General features: G+C 44.3%; 1 pseudogene; it reads left to right on the forward strand.

Annotated features, from left to right (window-relative positions):
• The first annotated feature begins 2,304 nt into the window (after nt 1-2,304).
• Nucleotides 2,305-2,535, forward strand: LOC101825634 (annotated as a pseudogene).
• Nucleotides 2,536-7,967: the final 5,432 nt, after the last annotated feature.

Genomic DNA, 7,967 nt, shown 5'->3' on the forward strand with positions numbered 1-7,967 from the left:
TGCTGCTTACTAGCCCACTCACCACAGCTTAACTCAGTCTGCTCTCTTACCTGGTCATGGTGTTCTATCACAGTAATAAAATCCCTAACAAAGACAGCTTGAGAGTTCACTCCCTGGCATCTCCACATCACCTTCCAGCTCTCTCACTGTCCGTCTGTCTTTTCTCCTTCAATGTTTAATCCCCAGACTGCTTGAATCCTCAGAACACAATGAGGATTATGCATGGAAGCATAGTAGAACTCCAAAGACAAGGACACCTCTCCAAGAACCCCCATGCAAGCTGGTTCCCTTTTCTTTTGTATAAACTTCAAACGTTTTCTTTTTTTTTTTTTTCCTCTTTATTGCTCCAGCTCCCCTCTCTCCTATATAAACATCTTCCGTTAATTCAAGTCTAGGAAAATCTCAATTTATTCAGTCTTATTCAGAACTTGTCCACTAACTGACACCATTTCTGCCTAACCATCCCAGCCCGCTTTCTGACTTACATTTTGATTCACTCTCTCTCTGCTCCTGCTCTCCGCCTATCATGAACAAGTGAATGAATGCTCAATCACTTAAATATTCTGTATTGAATGTAGATGTCAAGCTCAGGAAGGGAGCACAGATTTGGAAAGAATGAGTCAGTAGGGCTCCTTTAATTAAACACAAGGAAAAAGATGAAGTCAGAAGATCACTTTCAGATCATATGTATTACATACCAAGAGCGATCTAAGGTGTTCAATGTAAGCATGCAGCATAGGAACCTAAAGCCAGGAGCTGCATGTGCCCAGAGAAGTCCAGGAGGTGAGGAAAAGCTCTTTAGGCCAGTAGAATGGGCAGCAGCTAGGCAGGTCACATGAGGACAGAGATTAAAACTGCTGTCTTAGTTAGGGTTTCTGTGACTGTGATGAAACACCATGATCAAAAAGCAAGTTGGAGAGGAAAGGGTTTATTTGGCTTACACTTCCACACCATAGTCCATCATTAGAGGAAGTCAGAACAGGAACCCAAGCAGGGCAGGAACCTGGAGGCAGGAGCTGATGTAGAAGCCATAGAGGAGAACTACTTACTGGCTTGCTCCTCATGCTTGCTTTCTCAGCCTGCTTTGTTATAGAGCCCAAGGACCACTGGCCCAGGAATGGCACCACCCACAACAGGCTGAACCCTATATCATTGATCACTAAATGAGAAAAAGCCTTACAGCTGGATCTTATGGAGGCATTTCCTCAATTGGGGCTCCTTCCTCTCTGATGACTCTAGCTTGTGTCAAGTTAACACACAAAACCAGTCAGTATAACTGCCATCCATGGGCGTATGGAAGAAGAGTGAAGGGCTGGGCACCAACAGAGCATAGTGTGGTGGAGAAGCACCCAAGAGAAGAGGAGTCAGAGAACAGGAAAGTCACAAAAGGACTTCAGATTGTGTGCCATGGACAACAGGGACTGGATAAGTACCCTTCTAGAAGAGAAGAGAGACCAAGACATCCTCCTTTGTGTGTGTGTGTGTGTGTGTGTGTGTGTGTGTATGTGTGTGTGTGTGTGTTGGGATGTCCTTCTGTACTCTATGAATATATGTTGTCCCCATTGGTTGATAATTAAAGCTGTTTTTATGGCAAGACAGAATATAGCTAGGCAGGAAATCCAAACAGATATACAGGAGAAGATGGGCAGGGATGAGAGGAATGTGAGCCAGTCACCCAAGAAGAGAGATGCCAACAGCAGGCTAAGGAGAGAGATTCCAGAGCAGAGGTAATGCCATGGCCACAGATTAGTAGAAATGGCTTAATTTTTAAGAGAGAGCTAGCCAGTAATAAGCCTGAGCCATTGGGTCAAACAATTAAAATTAATATTAAGCCTCTGAGTGGCTATTCAGGAACTGGCAGGTGAGAGAAAATCCTCCAACTGTGTGTGTGTGTGTGTGTGTGTGTGTTTGTGTGTGTTGTGTGTAATGTTGAGGATTGAATCCAGGACTGTCTTCACATGGACAAGGGCTTTGCCACTGAGCTACACCTCTAATGAAGTACATATTTGAATTTCATACTTTGAGAGCTATGTGTGATCCTAACACTTAGGAGAAAGAGACAAGATCAGTAAATCCTAGGCCTAGGCCATCCTCAACTACATAGCAAGTTGAATCCATTGTTGGTGACATGAGGCCTTATCTTAATGCCCTCCACTCCTATTGAGTATGGAAAATGTTCACATGTTGTCCAAGAAGTATAAAAACCACTCATTAAGAAGTACTTCATGGGATGGCAGCGCAGGCACGCTGGCAGCTTTTGGAGGTCGTGGCACCTACACAGTCACTCTTCCCCAGGTGGCCGCAATGGCTGGACAAGAGGACCCAGTGCAGCAGCAGGAGATTCGCCAGGACTGGGGGAATTGAGAGTACATTGAGATCATCACCAGCAGCATCAAGAAAACCTTGGACTTTCTCAACTCTTTCAATATGTCTTGTCGATCAAGACTGGAAACACTAAGTGAGAAATTGACAGCCCTTGAACAGAGAATAGAGTACCTCGAAGCAAGGGTGACAAAGGGTGAGGCTCTCACCTAGAGGTGTGCCACGCTGCTGCTGGGAAGTCTCTGTACAGAACACTGGCCATATGGGAAAGGCCCAGCAGCCTTCTGCGCCTCCCCCTCTCCTTCCAGAGCAACAGGGCTTTCTCTTGTTTTTCTTTCTTCAAAAGTGGCCCTTGGGCTCTGCCGTGCATCTGGGATGTGATGTGGCATGGGGAATAAGTCCAGGGCACCTCTGGCATTTTCCCTTTTCAGTGACATTGTTTGGAACGACTTGTCCATGTGCTTGAGGTGTTCGGAGGCAAAGGCCGGGACTCAATGTTAAATCCTCACTCTCTTTCTCTCAGACTTTCCCTATAGCTCCCATGGCCTCTGCACTGAAGTCATCTCTCCACCTGTGACAGGAGGCGGGGGGGGGAGGTCCTGGCTGAGACTCTTGTGCTCTGCAGTGTGGTTGCCAGAAAATGTTGTTGCTAACTCACCAATTTCTTGTTCTGGGAAGCCAAAGCCAGGCCACCAGTTGGTGACTTGGAGGGACATTTTTAGTTTTCTTTCTATCACTTGGGGTGTCCATGGCTCTCATGCTTCCCAAATAAACTCAGCTTTACCTGAAAAAAAAAGAAGTTCTTAGATTGGTTCTCCTCTTTCCTAAATCATAAATGTTTCTTAGGTCTCATTCCTATCTTTGTTCTGAAATAAATATGGCCAGTGTCATGGTTAGTTTCAGTTGTCAACTTTGACACACTTGAGAAGGGGGAACTTCAACTGAGAAATTGCCTTCCTTGGACTGGCCTGTGAGTATATCTTCAGGGCATGGTCTTACTTTTATCTATTAATTGATATAGGAAGACCCATCTCACCGAGGGTGGTTGCATCTCTAGTCAGATGGGCCTGGCTGCAGAAGAGATGTAGATGAGCAGAAGCTAAAGAGCAAACAAGCCAGTAAGTAGCAGTCCTCTGTGGCCTCTGCTTCAGTTTTTTCTACTTTGCAAGGGATAGGTACTCAGTTTTCTTTTTTACAAATTCATTAACTGGAATAGGTGGTGGAAAAGAAGAAAAAGAATCCTTGTTGAATAAATCATCTACTATTAAAAAAAAAGCGAACACTTCATCTGGCCATTCCTTCCAAATTTTTACTTTAAATTATGCCATTTTTCCAAGAGTCATAGAACTAGAGAAAATACATTGTGAATCCCCAGGGATCCACTCTACCCACCTCGCACCCAACTCCCTTCAATGAGTACCAACATTTTGACCATCTTGACTCTAATCCTTTCCTGCCACCCATCCACCCAGGGAAACAAAGAGGGCTGGGTGTTTTTAAACATATGCAAGACATCAGGTTGTCCCTGCAAATACCAAAGGACTTGTGGATAAATAAAGGCTGTCCTTTAATTACATAACCACACCCCAACAAGTTATCAGTAGGTCTTTAATACCATCTAAAGGTCAGGCCACACTCACATTGCCTCCATTTCTCAAGCATGCCTTTATACCATTGATGTTGTGGGTTCAGGGTCATGCACAGCCCACAGGGTTACCTGGTCTTTACGTGCCATGCCTATTGGTCCTCTTCTGGCTAGTTCAGTATCAGCTCTTTTTCTGCTCCGGAGTTTTTCTGCATTGTGGGATATTTGTACACTGCGTGAAGATGTATTTGCTGTGCTTGGTGGAACAAAAAGCTCAACAGCCAGCCAGGTGGTGGTGGTACACTCCTTTAATCCCAGCATTTGGGAAGCAGACACAGGCAGATCTCTGTGAGTTCGAGGCCAGCCTGGTCTACAGAGAGAGTTCCAGGACAGCCTCCAAAGCTACAGAGAAACCTTGTCTCAGAAAAGCAAACGAACAAGCAAACAAAGCTGAACAGTCAATAGCTAGACAGAAGGTATAGATGGGATTTCCAGGAAGAAAAAGGAAGAGGAGGAGAAACCTGGGTGTGCAGGAGAAAGCCAGACAAACGAAGAAGAAACAGGAAGTGCAAAGTGAAAGAGAGGTACTGCCATGTGATAGAAATTAGATTAATAAATGGGTTAATTTAAGCTATAAGAGCTAGTTGGGGACAAGCCGAAGCTTAAGGCCAAACTTTCATAATTAATAAGAAGTTTCCGTGTCATTATTTGAAAACTGGTGGGACAGAGAAAGACTCGGTATATTTCTGCTGTTGCTTTGTTAGAGAAAATAGCTCATTTGTCTAAATTCTGATGAATCTGATTGGTTTCTTGCAATATTATTTTTATTCTCTCTCTCTCCTCCTGGAAGCTGCCATAATTTATATTTGAAGAAAATTTTGAATGCTCTGTGGAATATCACTTATAAATAAGAGTAGGCAAGGGAAAGGCCATGTTAGACACACATGTTGGAAATTGGGACTCCCTGGACTATGGTACCAGGGGTAGATCAAAGACTGTGTGGTAGCTAGTTTTGTGTCAACTTGACACAAGGTAGAGTTATCTGAAAGGAGGGAACCTTAATTGAGAAAACGCCTCCATAAGATCTGTCTATTCTGTAAGGCATTCTCTTAACTAGTGATTGATGGGGGAGGGCCCAGACCTTTGGGAGTGGTGTAGACACTGGGATAGTGGTGATCGTGGGGTTTTTTTGTTTGTTTGCTTTTTAAAAAGCAGGCTGAGCAAGCCAGGGGGAGCAATCCAGTAAGCAGCTCCCTCCTTGGCCTCTGCATCAGCTCCTGTTTGAATTCCTGTCCTAACTTCCTTCAGTGATAGACTATGATGTGGAAGTATAAGCCACATAAGCGCTTTCCCTCCCCAAGTTGGGTCATGGTATTTCATCACAGCAATAGGAGCCCTAACTAAGGCTGCAAGGACAGAGGAATGGGCTACTCCAGAAATGTGCAGAAGGAGCAATGGGCAAGACTTGTGGACCAATTAAAAAGGATTGTGCTTCTCCATGTTCCAAAAAATACCAAAAACTGGGCCTTACCATGCAAACACACGCACAAAACTGCTTTCTCCTACAGAAACTTCTAAATGTTTACATTCTGCTCACAATTGTCATTTATGGCAAGTTTTAAAGGCATACAAAGTTGTAGTATTATTGTTGGTGTTAAATTTTATTGCTGTGGCTTTAAAACATAAACAAAAATAATTCCTTAAGTAGTTGGCGATGGAATTATCCTCTTGGGAACAGATTTTACTGCTATGGATACTGTAAAGCACAAAGATAATAAATTTAAATTGCAGTATTAGTATTGGGAATAAATTTTATTGCTTTGGCAGAAACACAAAGAGGCAGGATTCATAACTCTTGTGAGTTTTTCCCAGCCGTCGGTTTACATCTAATGGCACCGGATCTGGTGTACAGAGAAGAGCAAAGGCTACTGGTGTCACGGGTCATGTTGTCCAGGTGAAAAGTGAACACACAGAAGGTACATCTCACAGGTGGCTGTGAGGTGGCAGAGGAATGAACCTCACCATCAGAGTATCAGCCAGGGAGATGCAGGTGGTCATTCAGCATGGTGGAGAGGTCTTCAGGGTTGCTGTGTGTTGCACGAGATTTTTCACAGCAGATGTGAACAAACAGCTGCTCACTCCAGACAGAGTGTCAAGGCCAGGCCAAAGTAATGACTCCAACAACATCCAGTTTGGTGAACCAATAAACACATTGGGCTTACTTAAAGAGAATAGTGAAGACTTAATTATAGGAGCATGGCCCCACAGAAAGTGTATGATTGGAAAGTCTCACCCTAGCCTGGATGACTGTATTCAACAAGAACATCCCTTCAGTTAGCCTTACAGCCTCCAGCCCTCCTCAGACCATGTATATTTACATACAGTTGGTAGGAAGTCACGAGATGAAGTGGTTGAACTCTCAGGTGAGGGCCTAATGACCCTCCCAACTCCCTCCATCTATGAGGGACTACTAACAGGCCCTGTCTTGAGGGCCTCTGATATCTAGTTACCCCTACTCTGATCAAGACAGCAATAGCTGTTATGTGTGGGTAGAAGAGTCCACACCACTGTGACCCTCTTTCTCTCTGAAACATCTCATGGCTGGCAACTGGCACACCCCATGACCCTACACTGTCCTCATTTAGCTTGCAACGCTGAGCTCAGCAGATTAATGATTATTTACGTTTTGTGTTTGCTGTGGTTTGAATGTGTTGGAAAACTTGTCTCCCATGTGACAGGGCTGGGAGGTGGAGCCCTGAGTGTAGGGGTGGAGTAAAGAACTGATTGATGCTATTTTATTAAAGGCCTGGGCTCCTCTCTCTCTCATCCGTAGGATGATCTCTACATATGGCAATGTACCAAGAAAGCCCCTACCAGGATATGCCTCACCTTGACCTCAGACTTCCTACCCATGAGAATCACAAACCAACAAAATTACTGTTCACTGTAAATTGCCAGATTATGGCACTTTGTGAGAACAACACGAAACAGATAACGCTGTGGACTTTTGACTGGTGAATATTCCCTGAAGCTACCTATGTCTGTCTCCAGGAGGGGCCTGCCATGTGCCAGTTGGAAACCTAGATGTTGCCTTTACTCTCCTCTCTCTCGTTACCCATACACTCCACACTCCCCAACAGTGAAGATGCTGACCCACAATGCCTCAGGTGGAGCGTATCAGACCTTGATTCTCTCTCTCTCTCTCTCTCTCCCTCTCTCTCTGTCTCTATCTCTATCTATCCATCTATCTATCTATATCTCTGTCTCTGTCTCTGTCTCTATCTCTATCTCTATCTCTATCTCTATCTCTCCAGTCTCACTATGTAGCTCTACCTGTCTGTTCTGTAGACAACGCTGGCCTCAAACTCACAGAGATCCACCTGCCTCTGCCTCCCAAGTGCTAGGATTAAAGGCACTACTCTAGGGACTATGCTAGGCACTAGGCTTACCTTGATTTCCCCTTCCTCCCCTTTAATTGGCCCCTTTCCTCCATTGTGATAATAATGACCACTGTCACTGAGTATGAATAACTCACCAGGCCATGATAAGTATCTGGCATCACTACTTCATTTGACCTACATGACACCTTTTGGATCTCTTGCTCGCTCACTCACTATCTCTCTTTGAAGACTGAAGTTCCAGGTTAAATATTAAAAGACAAAATGTACTTAAAATGTAATTTTGTTAACCACTGGGCACACAGAGAACAAATCTCAGATCCCCCCCTATAATCCAATGACTCCCTAACGTTGTTCCTTTTTCTCCTTCTTTCTTCAGTCAACAAATGAACTCCTTGAGATGAAACCCAAGAGCACTTCCGGTGTCTCCAGACCACACCATTCTCTGGTCCAAAAATTACAGCTAGATTCACAGAGAAACTGGCAGTTCTCAGAAAGCTGTTTGCTCTTGTTGTTCCTCTTATCCAAAACATAGCCTGTTTCTTTTCATTGTCTAATCTTCCAAGACTTCTTTTGGATATCTGTATCAGAAATTCTGTTCTTGATTGCTTCCAAATACCCCTAAGCACAGGGCATGTACCCACAGGCATGTGAGACCAGAT

The sequence above is a fragment of the Mesocricetus auratus genome, unplaced genomic scaffold (assembly GCF_017639785.1).
Source record: "Mesocricetus auratus isolate SY011 unplaced genomic scaffold, BCM_Maur_2.0 Super-Scaffold_6730, whole genome shotgun sequence".
Taxonomy (NCBI): domain Eukaryota; kingdom Metazoa; phylum Chordata; class Mammalia; order Rodentia; family Cricetidae; genus Mesocricetus; species Mesocricetus auratus.